The sequence below is a fragment of the Coregonus clupeaformis genome, chromosome 3, assembly GCF_020615455.1.
Source record: "Coregonus clupeaformis isolate EN_2021a chromosome 3, ASM2061545v1, whole genome shotgun sequence".
NCBI classification, from domain to species: domain Eukaryota; kingdom Metazoa; phylum Chordata; class Actinopteri; order Salmoniformes; family Salmonidae; genus Coregonus; species Coregonus clupeaformis.
Genome location: NC_059194.1, coordinates 8,040,377 through 8,061,561, shown reverse-complemented (window position 1 = coordinate 8,061,561; position 21,185 = coordinate 8,040,377).

The window sequence follows — 21,185 nt, the reverse complement described above, 5'->3', positions numbered from 1 at the left end:
ACACTTATTAATGGTCTTAAGTATGAGTCAATACATGTAGCAGTTAAAAATGTTCATATATTGCAGCTCTGTAATGACAACTGGAATATACAGTATTGGGCTAGTACTGGCTGTATGAACAAGCTAAGTTTCCAGTTTGTTTGGATTTGTCGACGAATTACATAGAATTATGTATCTGTGGATGAGGAATAGCGCAGACAGCAGAAGTCCATATGTACCAACATGCAATATTGCATCAATGGCACCAGCGTATGTTATTACAATCTAAAGGATTGCTCCGGGCAACTGGACAAGACGAGTTGCAATAAATTGTTTTCCCATGAATTGGAACAATGTATCCAAACACTGAAGAAATCTCTAAATTGATTCATATGTTACTAAATGTAGAACAAAACATGGAACGAAACACCTTTAAACGTACATTAATCTACAGTAAGGCCATTAAATGACAACATGCAGTAGTGTTTATGATTAAATGGATTCTACTAAGTCACTTCGGGGTGGACAGGCAGAAAATGGGTCTAGTTAAACAGATGCGTTCACTGTGATACGAACTCAGTGGACCCTTCGGCTCAGAGCAGAAACAGAAACAGAGAGCTCTCTGGTCAGGAGCTGGCTGAGGGCAATAAATTGAATGAAGACGGAACTAACTCAAAGGGGAAACTATTCATCCCAGCCCTATAACTCTTCCTGCTCCTTTCCCTATTAGATTTTACATCCAGCTTTGCGCTGATTGCATTAGCAGGCCTGACGCGGCCTTGAAAGAACAAAGCCGTCAAAGCTGGAAACCCAGCCAGAGCTGTGGAGGGGAGCTGGCAGCTCTAGGCCAAGATGCCATGGCCCCCAGTTTGCGGGATGGGAAACGGGGCTCCAAGTCCTGACACGGCACAGACATGGCCGGCTAAATTATGACGTTTTCAAAGGGATGACGACATCCCGTAAAGCCACAGACCCGGGTTAGCATAGGGGCCCCACATCGGGGAAGCAAAGGCAGGTTACCATGTGGTGTGGTGAGACACTAGTCCTTTACAGACAGACGCACTACCTCAAACTACGATGGCACAGTAGCCATCTTGTTATCCCAAACCGCACTCGGTCACGTCTTTGACCGAATGATACTCCTGAGATTACAAGCTGAGTGTGCCACAGTGATGAGATATTGAGGTCATGCCTTTGTAAGCACCACATAAGTAAGGGGGAAGTGTCCTTTTATCATTGGAAGCTTGGTTACCTCTGGCTCCCACAGCGTACTCTTTGATACACTTAGGCTTACTATAGTCTGTGATTAACTAAAGAGGCTTAACATTCCTTCACATCAATCAGTATCATTATTTTGTTGTTGAGTCCATGTATACGATCTGCATACTTCACAATGAATGAATAATCGTAATGATTGTAATTATCTCCTAACGGGCTCCTCTTCATGTTTACAACATTTAAGTCCATGTTTTTCCTCAACACGCTTCTCCAGAGGAAACAGGGAGGAATATCAATATGGTTTACATAAAGTCCGAGAGTAAATTATTCTTAATTACTTACAGAACGCACATAAACTCGGGGGTATTGAAAAAGCCAGCAGATTATCAACAGATGATGAAGACTACAGTATAGCAGAGGGTCACATCATATTACACGCACTAAGAATTAACAGATGTGTGTCTGCCAATTAATTTGTAATTAATTAACAAATGTTTTAACAGATTTCACAAAATAAAAAGGCTGCCTTTAAGGCGTTTCATTGGCTACATTGGGGCTCATGCCATGGAATTATATTTTAGTGGTCAAATCTGCTGAATTTAGCATTAAAGACGAGTTAATATTACAATTCTGGCAAGCATGGGTGAGACTTCAGTCTGAGAATTAATATATTTTTCCATTTTACTCTTTGAGGAATTGTCATATTATGGTAAAGAAGAACATTCCCAAAAGCAGAAGTTTTGTCCCAGAGTTCAATTTCTGTGAAATGAGATCGTTCCAACAATAACTCTTCATCTCCTTCTTCAGCTGCTAAAATATGTATTTATTGTTTTAATGTCTATTTATAACACCCTTTCTAGAGTGTATGAGTGCTGTTATACGATATGGATACAGACTGAGAAGTCAAGTAGGAGTAAAGTCGAGCCCAATCTGGTAAACCACAACAGGAAATCCAAAAGGGAGCTATGTCTTGATAAGACTTGTCCAGACATTATCCTAGTGGGAGCAATTGTTTGAAACAACTTTATTCAAAAAAACATTCCCACTACAGCAAAAGTAGACTGGTTTGTTTTGCTTTGCAGGCTGTGTGATGAAGCAGAGGTGCGAGGTAGTAATTTCATTTCCATTGCCCACATGCCTTGTTACAGCAATACTTCCTTTATGGCATCAAACCTCGCCAATCCTGCAAAACATGGCGGAATGAGGGCATACTTGGTATTGATCCAAGTCTTACGTTTTTGAAGTTTAAGGCTGCTGAACTAGCAAGCTAAACTCATCCCCCCTAAACTAGCATCTCATCAACAATGTTAATCTCCAGATCTGTTTTTGTGGAGACAGCGTGGAATGGGGTAAGAGTGAATGTCCACACGTTCAATGCATGCAAATTATTGTAGTAAAGTTTATCCTCAAATTGGCCCCCAAATGGTATAGATTTTAGAAGAGCCATGAAATTAATATCATATATGCCATCATCATATTTAAGACCAAACTTAAATCGAGGTCATTTGGGAGTTTGGGGCCTCACCATGTTTGAACATTTCTTTATTACCGAAAGTATCAGATTCACAAATTTGACTTGGGCAATAGTGGATAAAATGCCTAACTCCCCTAGTGTCAATAGTATTAGCGCCTGTATTTGGCATTCACAAGGTCATTTCATGGTGGTGGAGCTTTAAGCCAGTCAATGCAATCACATGTTTAAATTGTGTCCAATGCAATCACATGTTTAAATTGTGTCCAAAGTAGCAGGATGATTGTAGCCATGAAATAGTATCGAGGGACTAGACCATGCTTTTTTAAATTTTGAACGAAGGATGGTATGTTCTGGCTGTGGATGGAGCCATAAATAAATGCCAGATCACACCAGAGCTTCGGGTCTTTGATTAGGCTTGGCAGCTTCATAAAGAACACATTGGCTCGTGCTGTGCTGAGAAACCCTGCTCCAAGGAGACCGTATCCCTACGCCTTACATGTGTATCTGATGCAGAATCCTCACATGAGTTCATATCCTACTACTGTAATTTTACCACAAATAGCATTTTTGATTCAAAATACCAGTTTCTGCCTTCCAAACTGTGTGTGTCTACTGTAAACCAGTTGTAGCGGAAACAGGGGCTTTGTGAGTGTGACGAGTACTGAGTATACGAAGAGGCAGGACGCAGACGCAGGAATCAACAAGGTAAAGGTTTACTTAATAATGAGAAAGAGAATAACAAAGAGAGCGTAAACGACACGACGCTAACAATTACACACAACAATGAACTAGCAGTCCAGGGCTATGTAGTGGTAGTGATGAGATGATGAGGTGCAGGTGCGCTGGAGGTGATTAGGGTGCGTTGGGTTTCCATTCCTGTGTTTGCCGAGGTGGTGTGCTCAGACCGGTGGCTCAGTAGACCGGCGAATCAGAGCACCGGAGGGGAGCAACTGGAGGAGACGTGACAGTGAGGAAAGGTACCTACCTGGTATAGCAGAAGGTTGTTTGGTTGCTGTAGATCACTTACCTTATATTCTGTCCTGGCTTAGCCCAATATTGGACTAAAGCAGCCTAACTCCTTGGTGGAAGGATAGTACATATTCTGTTTAAAAATACTCCATCTAAACACGAATCGATTCTCAATTGTGTTGCGGTTCTAGATACATAAATCCCTCGACTTTCATATCACATCAAAATAATTTCTCAAATGCTAAATGTACACTTTTTAAACCGGCTTTATCACAGTTGCAGCCGACAGTATTTTTTTGCTAATTAGCAAACTTAGTCCACTCTATCTTCCGTCTGTTTTCCATAAACAAGCACTGTAACATGGAAATATGGCCATGTGGGAACACTAACCCTAACCCTATAAAGGTGTGTATCAATAGAACCTTTAGTTTTTGGAAAATTATTTCTCACCTATATGAAAGATAAGGTCATTATGCTTCCAAAATCGTACCAAAAGTGATGTTCACACCGAGCGTCGCGGCTCTTAACAAAACTCCCCCCTACAGAAGACAACTTCGTCCAATGACTCTTATGTGTAATGCAATGGAACTGGGTGTCATGATCAAGGACTAGTCCTGACTGGGCGTAGTGGGGTTGGTTGTCACACAGTATGGGGGGTTGGTTGTCACATTCGTTTTTTTGTTAGTTTTTTTCAACAATTTAACCAATAATTTTTTGTTTTAGAGTATTTCAACAGTATTTCTATCTAACATACAAATAAATAAGTACAAATAAATTCAACATAGTTGGATATTTGCTTTGACGTTGTTGTTCTTACACCACTCAAATCGTCATATCAATGCTTAATAAAACAAACAACAGTAACTATCTGATATTTGGAGGAAAATAAAATGTTTTTATAAAGTGAAAAAAGTAAAGCTGTAAAAATGTGTATTAAATAACTTTTTTGTTGAAAACAAGGAATGCTTTTTCCAAACTGGAAACTGTGTGTGGATGTGTGTGTGTGTGTGTGTGTGTGTGTATGTGCTGCAGACTCTCAGTCGGAGTTGTGTGACTCACAGTTTTGACAAGCAAAATAAAATAAAAAAATTTTATTGGGGCTGCTTCTCGGGCTTCCTCCTCGACCGGCCTCCTCCGTGTTGCCGTTGCTCCTCTCCTGCCTGGGCATATACCTTAGCCCATGGTCCTCTCCCCGCAAATATCTCTTCCCATGACCACAAATTGCCCACCTGTGACATGGCTACTCGCTCCGCCTGGGCACGCTGCTTGGTCCTCGTCTGTCACGTTCGTTGAATGACGGGTCAGACCAAGGCGCAGCGTGATATACGTACATGTTTATTAAACTTTAAACACACGACAAAACAACAAAGGAAACGAAACGTGAAGTCCTAAGGTAGAATACACAACTAACCTTACCAGGAACAAGATCCCACAACTAGACAGTGCCAATAGGCTGCCTAAGTATGGTCCCCAATCAGAGACAACGAGCAACAGCTGCCTCTGATTGGGAACCACACCGGCCAACATAGAACTATACATACTAGATCACAAACATAGAAAATGCACAACAAAAATATACACACCCTGACTCAACATTTAAGCGTCCCCTGAGTCAGGGCATGACATCTACTGAATTAAACTCAACTGTACTGTACTGTACTGTACTCTACTTTACTGCACTGTACTGTACTCTGCTTAATTAAACTATACTGGACTGTACTGTGCAGTACTGTATTGTCCAAACTTGGGAAACATAGGTTTCTTTTCAAGGTCCAGAAAATAAGTATTCTACGCGTCTTTTCAACGTCATTTAGCTTACTGGGTACATGGGGATAGTTGTCAGATTGTGACAAGCAACCACAAAATTAATGTGACAACCATCCCCAACCACCCCACAATGCTAATTAAGATGCTAATTACCACATGGCTTGACCTATAGAACTCACAGATAGGCTTGAAATCAAGCTCTCCAGTTCCTTTTTGCAACAAAATTATTTATTAAAGAAATAACAAGCATATATTAATATTTACTTTCTCCCATGAAAAATTCAAAATATTCCTCTCACCTCAATGTTTTGTGATCCTGACCGGAACTGACCACATGGATGACCTCTCCTATAGAGGACACCCATTTTTATCTTGAAATTAGTACACAGGCCCGCCTCCATTTTGAGCAATAAACACTGTGACAACCAACCCGTGTGACAACCAACCCCTATTAACATCACAAATGGCAAAGTTCAGCTTTCTTGATTGCTTCTTATTCTCATTGGTGCGCTATTGCTCTCACTTTGCCCCTTTTACCACAATAACAATGTATTAAAAGTGATGATGTTCAAATATAAAACCTTCCTTGTGAGGTTTTCATTTATCTTGTGGTTTAATTGTCAAGCCTTGTCATATCCAAAACCACAAATCTAGAAAATACTCCAGTTTCGTGTTACCTTGATGCTAAAATTCTCCCTGCTATATTTGTCAAATTTAGCACTTTCAACCACAGTCTTTTCTTATTTCCGATAGATTTGTGGCCGTAGATGAAAACGATCAAAGAGCGAAAGCTAACATGCTAGGAGGTAGAATCTGTGTGCACAGACTTAGAGAGGCAGTCCAATTCAAACAGACACCATGCCAACACTCTGGCCTCGACCGCCATCCATCATCATGCCAGGTCATTATTATGAACATGTTCTGGACGTCTGATGATTCCACAGAGGTGCAAGGAAGGTGGGTTTTTGTGGTGTAATTGCAGTCGGAAGGCCAGACCAGACAGTGAGAGGGGATATTAAAAGGGGGTGTCCTTTAAGGGTGGAGAGCTGGTCTGGTTGGACTATGTCCTGTTTGCAGACAAGGGATTTTATCCTCGGTCCAAGTGATCCACAGCCAGTGCATAGGAAAGGGCTTTTCTGTCCCAACCTAGGCGTTAGCTGGTACGATAATAACGTGATACTGCCTTATTCGTGAACTAAGGAAAACGGGATGTTCGCACAATGGAAGTTATGGCGAATACTGTATCTCACAGTCCAATGTTTTCATTCGACTGGCCTTTACTGTCTATAGACGCAACAATATATTTTTATGTTATTCCAAAGGAGCAATCTGGAGAGCAATACCTGAAGCCTGAGAGATGAACTCGGGACTTACTGGACAATCATCATATATGGATACATTTTCTCTCTGTAGTCGCTGGGCTCCGTCCCACACCAACTTGACTTGTTGTGGTGCCAAAAGCCTCTCCGCTTGTGGATATTAACAGCTGTACACATCACAAACTTACAGTACAGTCACTGGTCAATCTCAACAGAGCTGTGGAGGCCATGTGTGAATGAGGTAATTACGCCAATACCTGCCCTATGATAATGCTATATGGCTAATTTACCTCTTCTTACAAACAATTCAAAATGTATAGTCAGAGAGAGGAATTTTTCCCAAAGCACGAGGGATGTTTGTGCTCCTCTGTGCAGTGAGAGGAAAAGCATGGGATAAGCCCAGCTGCAACGGATCAGAGTTCCCCTCCTCACTGCTATAAGCAGACCCTTATTCTTCTTGTTTTATTGCCTCCGAGGAGTTCGCTGAGACGAGCGCCTTGTGGGTTTCCTTGCCTGCCTCCATTCAAACAGGACATGAACCAGGGAAACAGGAAGAAGATCCCAGGCAATTTTCCCCAAGCATGTATGCCATCACTCTCCAGAGAATAACCTCACTCTTAAGCCTTGTAGAGAAGATTAAACGGTTGTTTTAAATGCCCAATACCAATTGCTCTGGCAGTCAAAAGCCCTCACAAGATGACTTGTGATAACCTTTTGGTAGCATCAGGCAAAGTCCACTACACTTCACTGTAACCAGACAGAATGGCTAAAGTCTTGGCCCCGCAGTTATTACAATCATCCTCCAGCCCTCACGTCTTTGCCATATGGGAAGGATTTTGCTGTGACCGCAGCTTCCCTCTCATCCTGAACCAGGCAGAGAGAAATCAGCCCCTTCACGGTTTTCTGAGCCCACACAACAGGAGCAGAAAACAGGATAATTTTGAGGCAACTGAGGTTAGATGTAAACTTCCACCGGGGTTCAAAGGTCAAAATGTGTCTTTCATAATCATAGTGTACATCATTGTTGTAGTTATTATTATTACCGTTATTATCAAAAATTGATCAATCAGATATTATCAATAATGTATCAATCAGTTATTATCAATCATTTATCAATCAGTTATTATCAATCATTTATCAATCAGTTATTATCAATCATTTATCAATCAGTTATTATCAATCATTTATCAATCAGTTATTATCAATCATTTATCAATCAGTTATTATCAATCATTTCCAATCTCTAGTCAGACAGGATGCAGATATATACACATGCACTGTAGCGAGACCACCACCCTCTATTGCAGCTTCAGTTTAGTTCTCTCTCCCTCTGGACCTCTTGAGTTGGTTCAAATCCCTCGGATAGGTTATTTATTGTACTGATGGAAGAGCACCTTCGTTGCATCCTCATAACAAACGATAGCAAGATTGAGTGGCCATTAACAGGCCCAAAGATAATAACCCCTGCTCCCTAACCGCAGCTGCACTGGTTCACCATAAGCTCATGTTCAAAGTTATTGAGCTATTTGTTATACCTAAGAGCAGTTTCCCACCAAAAACACCCCATGCTATACTATGTATATTCGTGCTTTGAGAAAGCCAAGATGTCTCCCTAATAACTTTCCAATCCAAGTGTAGTACATCAGTGTTGATAGCAAGCAGCGGTGTAATGACTTCACCAACCACTATTAGGAAGCCACCTCTGAGCATATATTTCTTCACGTACTCTAACACGTCGCTGTGGTTCAACTTCTCCTCTAAACATTTCACATAAATTCATGACTCACACTTTTTCCATGGACTACTGCTGCTCTCCTATTCACAACACTGGAGCCTGTAGTATTTTTACAAGTCTGTACACTATGGCATTAATGATAGTCAGAAAGCAGTCACTAAATGTTGTAAATAAGGATTGTATTTGCTGGGGTTATGACATGGAAAAGGGACACACTTTACATAATGTAGGCCTTATACCAGTGTAATAACCAGTGTAATAACCAGTATAATAACCAGTGAAATAACCAGTGTAATAACCAGTGTAATTATCCTGTAACAGACTAGTAATAAATACACACCGTCATTCAAGTCCACCGTAATTGAGGACTTATAATAACTTAATTGGTCTAAATGTTTTGTATTGAAGTGTACTATGAAGTACCATATAGGTAGCGCTTTTGTCTCAAATAGAAGCCCATCCATAATAGGCAAGAGTCCATGGATCATTACAATTTCAAATGAACACATTAGTGGGAAAGTAAATATGTATTAGACTGTAATTAATAACAGAGTGACATGACCCCTCGTAACCTTGAGAGCAAAAGGCTATATAAAAACGACAAATGTTAAACTATATACCAAAGTAAGAGTGAGGTTAACCTTGGAGGTCTGGGGAGCAGTCCGGTTCAAAGAACATGGGTCTTGAGTTATTTGTTTTCGAAGGCTGTGCTGAACTGGACCTACTGAAGTTGCAAAGCTATAACTCAGCCATGGCCCTTTTCCTGCCCGGGTTCAAAGGTCACTGTTGTCTGTTGACATAGAGACGGCACAACAATATAGGGGAAATAGCTTGCTTTCAGCTAATGTGAAAATGTGCACACACAACAGTTTTTTTTAAAGGAGAGCTTATGCTTAATAATAGGTGCCAGGGGTACTGAGGGTTGTTGGTGGTCAAAACCTGTTTTGGAAATGGAACAAGACAATGTGTTTCTTATGCAACCACCAAAACAGCTTCTAACAAGAAAACAGAAGACTTTTGCCTTTTTATTGCGCTAATGTTTATTTTATGTTAGGTGGCCTCCACCATACAGACTCCCAAACCACCCATTACACAAATCCACATCCTACTACTATGGGAGGCATATCAGAATCGGTTTTCCAAGGCCTAAATCCTCTGCCAACTTTTTGTTCTCTGAATGGCCTACCTACAAAATTACATGTTGTATGAGAGAGCGCCTATTCTTCCTTATTCTTCCAGTTCTTATGACTCACACGTGTCATCCAAAATGAGAGGTTTTGATTATACTTTTTTTTCTGTTTGGAAGTACTGATAACGCCTGGTAATTGAATTTGATGAAAGCTGGTAATCCTTGAAGATAGACCCCTTTGTGAGCGTCCTGTTTATAAAAGATAAGCATGTGACACCTACCTCCAGGTCAACGCTATGATAGAGGGTGTCCATTTCACAGCAATTATTATAAACATATTGATTTGATTATCCAAATTTGGTTTAATAATGAGAGCTATGGAGAGCCAATTTCACAAGTTACGTTTTTTTAGCCATTAGGAGCTGTTTTTCTTAGACAATACATTTCCTTGCAGATTAACTAGGTCAATCCAACCCCTTCTGTCAGCTGACGGGTGTCTGACATGTCTTGCTTATTTTGTCTTCCTCCTGTGTATTTAGGCCTGTTTGTTGTTTTTAGTACTATTTCTCTATTAGAGGGTTAACTCATTTTGTCTTTCGTCTGGCGAACCCTAAATACCGTCCAGGTCTACGTCTCTGCAGTGGCTTAGAATACACAAACGCGAAACCGGGCAATGAGAAGGATGAGGCAACATACTAAAGCCACACAATCGTTCAACCTGTCCCTGTGAAATTTGAGAAATGTCTGCGTCTGAAATCAGGTCAACAGTGAGGTGACTTGGTCCCTCTCTGTTTAAGTTAGTCTCAGTCTGGTGAGGGGAAACACAGGAAGACCCTCCATGCTGTGTATTTTGGGAGGAAGCTCCCTTAGAAATGGAGAGATTACAGAACCTCGGTTCACAACCACAGGGTTTAGTCAAACTAAATAAATGCAGAAGAGCAATCCTGAAAAAACATGGCTGGCAACTAATTTCCTCACCAGAAACATTGCTCAATTGTGTTTTTCTGGAGGTCCTCACTCCTCAAGAGAGGGTAAAAATAGTCCAGTTGATTTTGGGTAATTCAGAATAAAGGGGTCCACATAGGCTCTCATTAATAAACCTCAGAAAACCAGAATTGTACCAATTCAACTAATGGGCAGCATTACCATTTTTATGAATGTTTTGCCTCATTTAGACCAAGTTCTTGGACAGTGAATTCAATGTTTCATAGTCCAGAGCAGAGACACATGTATGAAACAGGAGAGACCATTCACTTTTTCCTTCTCTTAATGTGTCCGAAGTCCGTTCCTCAATGACCAAGTGTCTGAGTCTGAACTCGAAGAGACCTGATTCTAATATGCTGTACACTGTTTGACAAAGCCTTCAAGGTGTGACATCAATCTATCTTGGAGATTCTGTAGCACAGATGTGTCTAACAGAGGGCCAGTTCTGATCCAACCCCTAATCTTACCTTATTAGGAGAAACAAGGCCTTGCTTGTTTGAAGTGCATGGACTGGGCCGAGCCTACTGGCTGTGGGCATTGTGTTATATAGGATTAGATACTTGTATTGTTCAAACTTAAAGCCCAATATTGCATTGAGAGTACAGACATACAGTATGTTACCGGTACGTTCCTCCTTTTTCTGCAATAATTGTTTCCATATTCTTGACACTTCTGGTTAATATTCAGCTGTTGTTTATTGCTTTAGAAGCTCGAGAAAATTTTTCCTGGTAAGAAAACAGCGGCTGTTGGTCCGAATTCAGATTCCGCTGCCATAACTGGTTTAAGACTATAAGGGTGAGTGCAGGTTTATGTCAGAGAAACACAGGTTGCGTGGGGAAAATGTTTGCACATTATTAAGGCCATGTTGTTCTTTCCCATTCAACCGCCATGGCTAAGCCAGCAGTAGCACAGCCAATGGTGTTAGCTCTCACATTAAGACTGCTACACTGCTGTGGACTGTCCTCCATTTAGTCGTCTTCCCAAAGTGCCTGTGTGCCAAGAACCCTACAACCAAACTTTGGTTTCCTGCATCAATCAGCTCCAGTGTACAAATAAAGCCATTTGCCTCAAAGTTGGTCCATGTCAAAGGTTTCTGTTTCTATTTTTCCTCAAACCTACTGCTGGAGTATTGTTTGTCTTTCTATGTTCGGAACCTACGGCACGATATATTCATTGGGTCGTTCCAGCTCTTCCAACCTCTATTTTATACAATATGAATATATCGTGCAGTAGGTTGTGAACAAAGACAAACAATACTCCCTCAGTAGGTTTTTGGAAAAATAGTAACAGAAACCTTTGACATGGACCGCCACATGCATTTTCCACCCTCCAGGCAACTAAAAGCAACTTTCTAAACAATGTTTTGGTTAGTTTCTAGCTTGTTAGCTAGCTAGCTAGCTAATGTAAATTTAGCTGGCTAGCCAGTTCAAATAATGACCATATCATATAGCTGACAACATCTTCACTTTAGCTTATTTGTCTTCATTATTACAGGAAAATAAACTCACAACAAGATCATTATTGACAAGTTAATGGCGAGCCAATTACAGAAAATAGCTTGAGTGTGACGAAATAAAAGCAGGGCATTCTACCAGAGAAGTTTAGAACTTGGACACTCTCTCGTTGGCCTAACGTTATATACTAATTAGACTTTGGTGCAGGTAATGTTTTTCACATTACCGTCTCTGGTAAACACACACTATATCAAAAAAGTTTATTTGTCACATGCATAGGATACAGACGGTGTAGTGAAATGGTTACTTGCATAGTGGAGTCTTTTGTTTAGACATGTAGCTAGCTAACTAGCTAAACAATTAACCCTAATCCCAACTCATAACGTTACTACCATGCATGAATCTGCAGGTAGCTAACCAGCCAGGTTCAATGTTAGCTAGCTAGCTAACATTAGGCTATAACTAGCAATGCAAATGGCTCTAAGATATGAATAATATTACTACACAGATCATACACGTAATGTTAGCTAGCGAGCCAGCCAGCTAACATTAGCTAGCTAGCTAACAGTACGCTTTAACTTGAAATGAAAAAGACTTACTGACAAAATTAGAAACGTATAATATCTGAAAATGTAGCTAGCTAGACTATCTTACCCGTATACATGGATTGACGCTTCTCCCTCTCTGTCACGGATGTCATGGTTGCCCTTAGTTTGAAGATGTAATCCGGAGACAGGTGTTTTATACAACAACCTTCTGTGTGTTCTCTTTTCGACTCCCTCTGCATATTTGCAATCAAACGGCAGAATATTCTCCATCTCCTTAGCTATCATACTCTAATTCCACTGATTTCAAAACTCGGTCCTCCAGAAAGTGGAGAGCAACACTTTTGCAGTTCTACTACGTGATATCTTTCAAAAAAGCTGCCTTAGAAAGGATTACCTACACATACTGACCAGCTCATGTTATAGACAGAAGCATGCTACATGCCAGACCAATCTGAACTCATCTCTCGGCATGTCAAATCAAATCAAATCGTATTTGTCACATGCACCGAATACAACAGGTGTAGACCTTACTGTGAAATGCTTACTTACAAGCCAACAATGCAGTTCAAGAAATAGAGTTAAGAAAATATTTACTAAATAAACTAAAGTAAAAAATAAAATAAAAAGTAACACAGTAGTCCCGTGTAGCTCAGTTGGTAGAGCATGGCGTTTGCAACGCCAGGGTTGTGGGTTCGATTCCCACAGGGGGCCAGTATGAAAAAAAAGTTTTAAAAAATGGTATGCACTCACTAACTGTAAGTCGCTCTGGATAAGAGCATCTGCTAAATGACTAAAATGTAAATGTAACAATTATCAATAACGAGGCTATATACAGGGGGTACCGAGTCAATGTGCTGGGGTACAGGTTAGTCGAAGGAATTTGTACATGTAGGTAGGGGTAAAGCGACTATGCATAGATGATAAACAGCGAGTGGCAGCAGTGTAAAAGGGGGGAGGGGGTCAATGTAAATAGTTCGGGTGGCCATTTGATTAATTATTCAGCAGTCTTATGGCTTGGGGGTAGAAGCTGTTAAGGAGCCTTTTGGACCTAGACTTGGTGCTCCGGTACTGCTTGCCGTGCGGTAGCAGAGAGAACAGTCTATGACTTAGGTGACTGGAGTCTTTGACAATATTTTGGGCCTTCCTCTGACACCGCCTAGTATATAGGTCCTGGATGGCAGGAAGCTTGGCGACCAGTGATGTAATGGGCCGTATGCTCTACCCTCTGTAGCGCCTTACAGTCGGATGTCGAGCAGTTGCCATACCAGGTGGTGATGCAACTGGTCAGGATGCTCTCGATGGTGCAGCTGTAGAACATTTTGAGGATCTGGGGAACCATGCCAAATCTTTTCAGTCTCCTGAGGGAGAAAAGGCGTTGTCGTGCCCTCTTCATAACTTTCTTGGTGTGTTTGGACCATGATAGTTTGTTGGTGATGTGGACACCAAGGAACTTGAAACTCTCAACCCGCTCCACTACAGCCCTGTCGATGTGAATGGGGGCGTGTTTGGCCCTCCTTTTCCTGTAGTCCACGATCATCTCCTTTGTCTTGCTTACGTTGAGGGAGAGGTGGGAAAGGGCAGTGTGGAGTGCGATTGAGATTGCGTCATCTGTGGAACTGTTGGGGCGGTATGCGAATTGAAGTGGGCCTAGGGTTTCCGGGATGATGGTGTGGATGTGAGCCATGACCTGCCTTTCAAAGCACTTCATGGCTACCGACGTGAGTGCTACGGGGCGGTAGTCATTTAGGCAGGTTACGTTCGCTTTCTTGGGCACAGGGACTATGGTGGTCTGCTTGAAACATGTAGGTATTACAGACACAGTCAGGGAGAGGTTGAAAATGTCAGTGAAGACACTTGCCAGTTGGTCCGCGCATGCTCTGAGTACATGTCCTGGTAATTCATCTGGCCCCGTGGCCTTGTGAATGTTGACCTGTTAAAAGATCTTGCTCACATCGGCTACGGAGAGCGTGATCACACAGTCGTCCAGAACAGCTGGTACTCTCATGCATGCTTCAGTGTTGCTTGCCTCGAAGCGAACAGAAAAGGCATTTAGCCCATCTGGTAGGCTCGCGTCACTGGGCAGCTCGAGGCTGGGTTTCCCTTTGTAGTCCGTACTACTTTGCAAGCCCTGCCACATCCGACGAGCATCAGAGCCGGTGTAGTAGGATTCAATCTTAGTCCTGTATTGACGCTTGCCAGCCCACCCATTATCTCAGCCAATCATGGCTAGCGGGAAGGTTCATGTATTATTCCGTGGCTAAACCAACTAGGCTCGTAATTTAACAATTGTATTCCTATTTACAGATGGCATACAAGTTTGTTATTAAGGCACATGAAAGTTCACGTTCCAGAAGGCATTTCTGCAAAAAAACTGATTCTTACACACACCTCTCACTTTATCTGCCACCCGGGTTGATGCTTTCTGCCCAAAAACACAGGAGGCGTGTTTGCTGTGATGCCGATTACTCACTACAGGTTTACAGCAGAACTCAATTGGTGTCGGGTTGGAACCAAAATAATTTTCCAATCATTTCATTTTGAACGGAACCATTCTATTTTTTCCACTACGTTCCATTCCACTGTTCCGACCTGCAAAATAAAGTTCTGAACCGGTTCAAACCAAAGAAAGTGCCGGTTTACATCGTTCCTTTCTGTTCTTTTTTAAACCACTGAAATATATATATTTTCTACGTTAGCTCGACATTAAATTCCTTCACCAATCAGTGCAGATAGAGCAGCTTGCTATGGAGTGGGCAAGCTATAATTGTTTTAGCCTAGGAAACAGATAGTGTATGTGCTATAGTTGTATACATGCATGATGGACAGACAAGTTTTGGCGCGAGATGCAACAAACATTTTGCGGGTGGGGAGAGAGCGAGAGAGGGTGGAGGTCGGCTTGGCTTGAAGCGCTGGGCATCTTGTTATTACATGCATTATCTGAATTAGGCCCACAGAATTATATCTACGGAGGAGCGGCTTCTATGGAGGAATTTTGAACTTCCGAGAGTTGTCTTACGTTGGACAAGCGTTAGCTAGCTAACTAGCTCACAAGCTTGTGTGTGCATAGCGGCACCAGAATTAAAAACATGTCTTACCTTTTTGTAGTTAATAAATCAAATGTGAAACGTGATGACTATAGTATCCATAACTAGCATTGAAAAAGTTAATCCATTCTTCTCTAATAAAAATCTCTCCCTAATTTCTGAATCACGCTTGTAATGTCAGGAAGCTATATAGTAGCCCTAGCTTCGGAGGGGGAGGGGCAGGTTCCCTACGCACACACACACACAGGCAAAGATGTTCTTCTCACAGGCAGACACTGGAATAGGTTTATGAGTGACAGAGTGCTTTGCATAGGCGCTTTGTTGCATTTTTTGTGCGACTGGAAAAAATGCCCAGAACGTAAAATAACGTTATTAACCAGTTCCCATGCTTTTATAATAACGGTTCTGTTCCGGAACAGTATAGATCACTTTAGTTTCCTGTTCTGATTCGGTTCCTCAAAAAAATCCGTTATTTTTCAGTTTTCGTCTCTGTTCCATTAAGCAGTTTCAACCCCTGCTTGGTGTTATTATAACGCTGTTTTTCTCATTACAGCCTTCTGTGTGATCATTTCATTGTTTCCACACTCGTTGTTCAGGGAGACTTTTATTACCAGGATTTTTGATTAGGTCACTGAGAAAGGATTTCGATTGCACACTCCAGATTGTCCAGAGATGTTTCACAGGCCAAGTGTGTATGTAATTATGACGGGGCATTGTGAATTGTCAGAGAGAGTGTGTGTATATTTGATAGAGAATTGATTTTCCTGTCATGTCAAACCACATTCCCAGCAGGACACTTGACAGCTGATGGGTGAGATTGGGTTCTTGTGAGTGAGGGGTCCACTACCTCCCACATGGAGGACAGACAGACGCTGGGAGGACAGACAGACAGAAAGTGGAGCGCTGTGAGATCTCTGGATCCGCCTGAACCAGGGACCTTCACAGAGGTCACGGCTTACAGTGGGAACTCAGCCACCTCAGTCCATTCCAATACATGTAACATCAAAGCATGTCCTCCATCCTTCACCAGCTCTCAATATGTTACATTCTGGCCCTCATTCAAACCGCCAGTGATTGCTCCATAGTCAATAATAAAAAATTTGGGAGTGTGACTGTTTTTTTGGAAGACACTTGTTTCTTTGGAAACTGCAAAATACTTTTTGATGTGTACCGTGGCAACAAACTATAAGGAGTTCATGTTTTCTCCAAATAGATACTGTGCTCAGATTTGGATTGGAACGGTGTGACTTCATATGATCAAACCTTTCTATGCAACGTCCTGTATTGCATTCTATTAGAAATGTATTATTTTTTATCCATGTCAACCACATAATATATTTACAAACAATTCAACAATTTAGCTAACACTATACAAACAGCCATAAAAGGTTAGGTCAACAACCACAGATTGACATACAATAGCTATGCAGCCGAGACATACCCTCTTGTGGTCGTTAACTTTAAACACCTTCAATTTGTTACACCAGTCTTCTCGTGGAAAGACATGGAGAATATTGTTCTGATAGATTTGCTAGTGTTGAGCCTCACTAGCAGCACTGTTTATAAGCTGAAGGTTTGAAGCCACCATGGTGGGACCTTTGAATAATATGGAGTCCAAAGCTCACCACATCTATCTGTTCAGCATCCAGTGGATTCTTCCCCTTTTTACTGCCAGAAAGTCTCATCCATGTCTGCTACTCAGGGGGTGGCTAACGTCAACCGCTACCCATTGACTCCAATCCATAAAGGTTAATTGACAATAAAAATACCTGGAAAGAAAACACCCTTTCATAAATCTAAATTTAAGCGTAACATGGAGAATTTTTAAATCATGGTATGCCACAAAGAAAATACATCGGCCTTTAGATGAATATATTCTTTATACACAGATGTATAATGGTTGTTTCTCTTTGGGAAGCTTGTGGGCTTCGCTGAGTTGGGCCTTGGCTCTGTGACAGAACCATATAGGATTTAGAGTAGCAAGGAAATCTGCTTTTAGTGTCCACCCACTGGACACAAATTGGTTGAATCAACGTTGTTTCAATGTAATTTGTCAGTGTATTGTGACACAGAACCTACGTGAAAAATACACAGGATTTAAAAAACGTCTTCAATGTAAACTGTTGTTTTGAGGGAGACATTTCTACCACATTATTATGTCATCATGGTAACTAAATTTCAACATAGACAACTTCCACAAAATACATTGAATTTGTAACTTTAAAACAACGCCAGACTTTCAATGTTATAGCCACTATCAGAAAAACAAACTATAGGCTAGGCAGCACCTCCTACTTGAGAGTTGATCTATCTACAGCTACCCTTTGGTCTCCTATCCAAGGTTTTAACCAAACCCAGCCCTGCTTGGCTTTGATATTTGTCACTGACTATGACCAATGTGCTATCATGAGAATGATTGTTGAGAGATCTCCATTTAAAAACTAAATAGATTCACTGTTGCTATCAAAGGATTTCCAAAGGGAAGGTTAAACAGAGCTAATTAAATGTAATCATACTTTATCACTCATATCATCAATGATACTATTTAGGCCTATAAATCATTTGGGAAGTCATCAACAGCTGCTGTTTAATTCAACCCAGAATTGAACAAAACATAGACAATACAGTGGCTTGCGAAAGTATTCACCCCCCTTTGCATTTTTCCTATTTTGTTGCCTTACAACCTGGAATTAAAATGGATTTTTTAGGGGGGTTGTATCATTTGATTTACATAACATGCCTACCACTTTGAAGATGCAAAATATTTTTTATTGTGAAACAAACAAGAAATAAGACAAAAAAACAGAAAACTTGAGCGTGCATAACTATTCACCCCCCCAAAGTCAATACTTTGTAGAGCCACCTTTTGCAGCAATTACAGCTGCAAGTCTCTTGGGGTATGTCTCTATAAGCTTGGCACATCTAGCCACTGGGATTTTTGCCCATTCTTCAAGGCAAAACAACTCCAGCTCCTTCAAGTTGGATGGGTTCCGCTGGTGTACAGCAATCTTTAAGTCATACCACAGATTCTCAAATGGATTGAGGTCTGGGCTTTGACTAGGCCATTCCAAGACATTTAAATGTTTCCCCTTAAACCACTCAAGTGTTGCTTTAGCCGTATGCTTAGGGTCATTGTCCTGCTGGAAGGTGAACCTCCGTGTCACGATCGTCAGGGAGAGAAGTAGACCAATGCGCAGCGTGATGAATGAACATGTTACTTTATTATATTAAAGCACGACCAAAAACAATAAACGACTCGTGAAGTCCACGGTGACAATGACCGAACACGGAACAAGAACCCACAAACACAAAAGGAAAACAGACAGTATAAATATGGCTCCCAATCAGAGACAACCAGCCAACAGCTGACACTCGTTGCCTCTGATTGGGAGTCACACAGGCCAACATAGAAATACACAACCTAGAACCCCCAACATAGAAATAGAACACATAGAATGAACACACCCTGGCTCAACATATAGAGTCCCAGAGCCAGGGTGTGACAGTACCCCCCCCTAAAGGCGCGGACTGCGACCGCCCTTCAATAAGAGCAAAACAGGGGAGGGCTGGGTGGGCATACCTCCTCGGCGGCGGTTCTGGCTCCGGCCTTGCCCACCACCCTCCAATAATCCTCCCATAGCGCCCCTGGTCCGGTCTGGCCCCGCTGGCAGGAGCTGACCTGAACGAAGCAGGAACGGCTAGCTTCAGCTCCGTTGTGGAGCAGTTGAGCGGTACCTGATTTGGCACCGATGACCCAGGCACGGGTTGTGCCAGACTGACGACGCGCACCCCTGGCTTGGTGCGTGAGGCCGGAACGGACCAGACCGGGCTGACGATGCGCACCCCTGGCTTGGTGCGTGGAGCAGCCACGGGCCGGACCGGGCTGATGATACGCACCCCTGGCTTGGTGCGTGGAGCAGCAACGGGCCGGACCGGGCTGACGACTCGCACCCCTGGCTTGGTGCGAGTAGCAGGAACGTTCTGGACCAGGCTGACGACTCGCACCCCTGGCTTGGTGCGAGTGGCAGGAACAGGCCGGGCCGGGCTGGCGACTCGCACCCCTGGCTTGGTGCGAGTGGCAGGAACAGGCCGGGCCGGGCTGGCGACGCGCACCGTAGGCTTGGTGCGAGTGGCAGGAACAGGCCGGGCCGGGCTGGCGACGCACACCGTAGGCTTGATGCGAGTGGCAGGAACAGGCCGGACTGGGCTGGCGACGCACCCCGTAGGCTTGGTGCGTGGAGCAGGGACAGGCCGGGCTGGGCTGGCGACGCACACCGTAGGCTTGGTGCGTGGAGCAGGGACAGGCCGGGCTGGGCTGGCGACGCACACCGTAGGCTTGGTGCGTGGAGCAGGGACAGGCCGGACTGGGCTGGCGACGCACACCGTAGGCTTGGTGCGTGGAGCAGGGACAGGCCGAACCGGGCTGTGGAGACGGATAGGAGACCTGGAGTGAAGAGCGGCCACAACCCGTCCTGGCTGAATGCCTACCCTCACACACTCTGTGTGAGGCATCCGCACAGGACGTACAGGGCTGTGTACCCGTACTGGCATAACAGCACGTGACACTGGAGCAGGATATCCGGGACCGCGGAGAGGCATTGGAGACCACGAGCGTTGAGCCGGCACACTCCGTCCTGGCTGCATACCCCCCTCGCACGACACGTGCGGGGTGCTCGCACAGGACGTACAGGACTATGCCGGACCACTCGTGGCACAGTACGCCGCTCCACATACCGCGGAACCTGCCCCGTCCCATGCTGCCATGCCTGAGTACGGGAAGTTGGTTCCGCTCTCCATCCAGGCTCCGCCAACCTGCCTTCTGGCCCCCCTAACCCGGTGGCCTCCTCTCCAAATCGCCCTGTGGCAGCCTCCTGCTGCCCAGCCGCCCATGCCGTGTGCCCCCCCCTAAAAAAATGTTGGGGTTGCCTCTCGTCCGTCCGACGATGGCACTGCTGACGCCGCTGCTCCTCTCTCGCCAGGGCCTTAATCCTAGCCCAAGGTCCCTTGCCCCCGAGCATGTCCTCCCAGGACCACGATTTGCCCACCTGGGCCATCGCCAACCTCTCCATCTCCTTACCCGGCGCTTCCTCCCATGTCCAGTCTGCCTGCTCCTGGACACGCTGCTTGGTCCTTTTAAGGTGGGTTCTTCTGTCACGATCGTCAGGGAGAGAAGTAGACCAATGCGCAGCGTGATGAATGAACATGTTACTTTATTATATTAAAGCACGAACAAAAACAATAAACGACTCGTGAAGTCCACGGTGACAATGACCGAACACGGAACAAGAACCCACAAACACAAAAGGAAAACAGACAGTATAAATATGGCTCCCAATCAGAGACAACCAGCCAACAGCTGACACTCGCTGCCTCTGATTGGGAGTCACACAGGCCAACATAGAAATACACAACCTAGAACCCCCAACATAGAAATAGAACACATAGAATGAACACACCCTGGCTCAACATATAGAGTCCCAGAGCCAGGGTGTGACACTCCGTCCCAGTCTCAAATCTCTGGAAGACTGAAACAGGTTTCCCTCAAGAATGTCCATGTATTTAGCG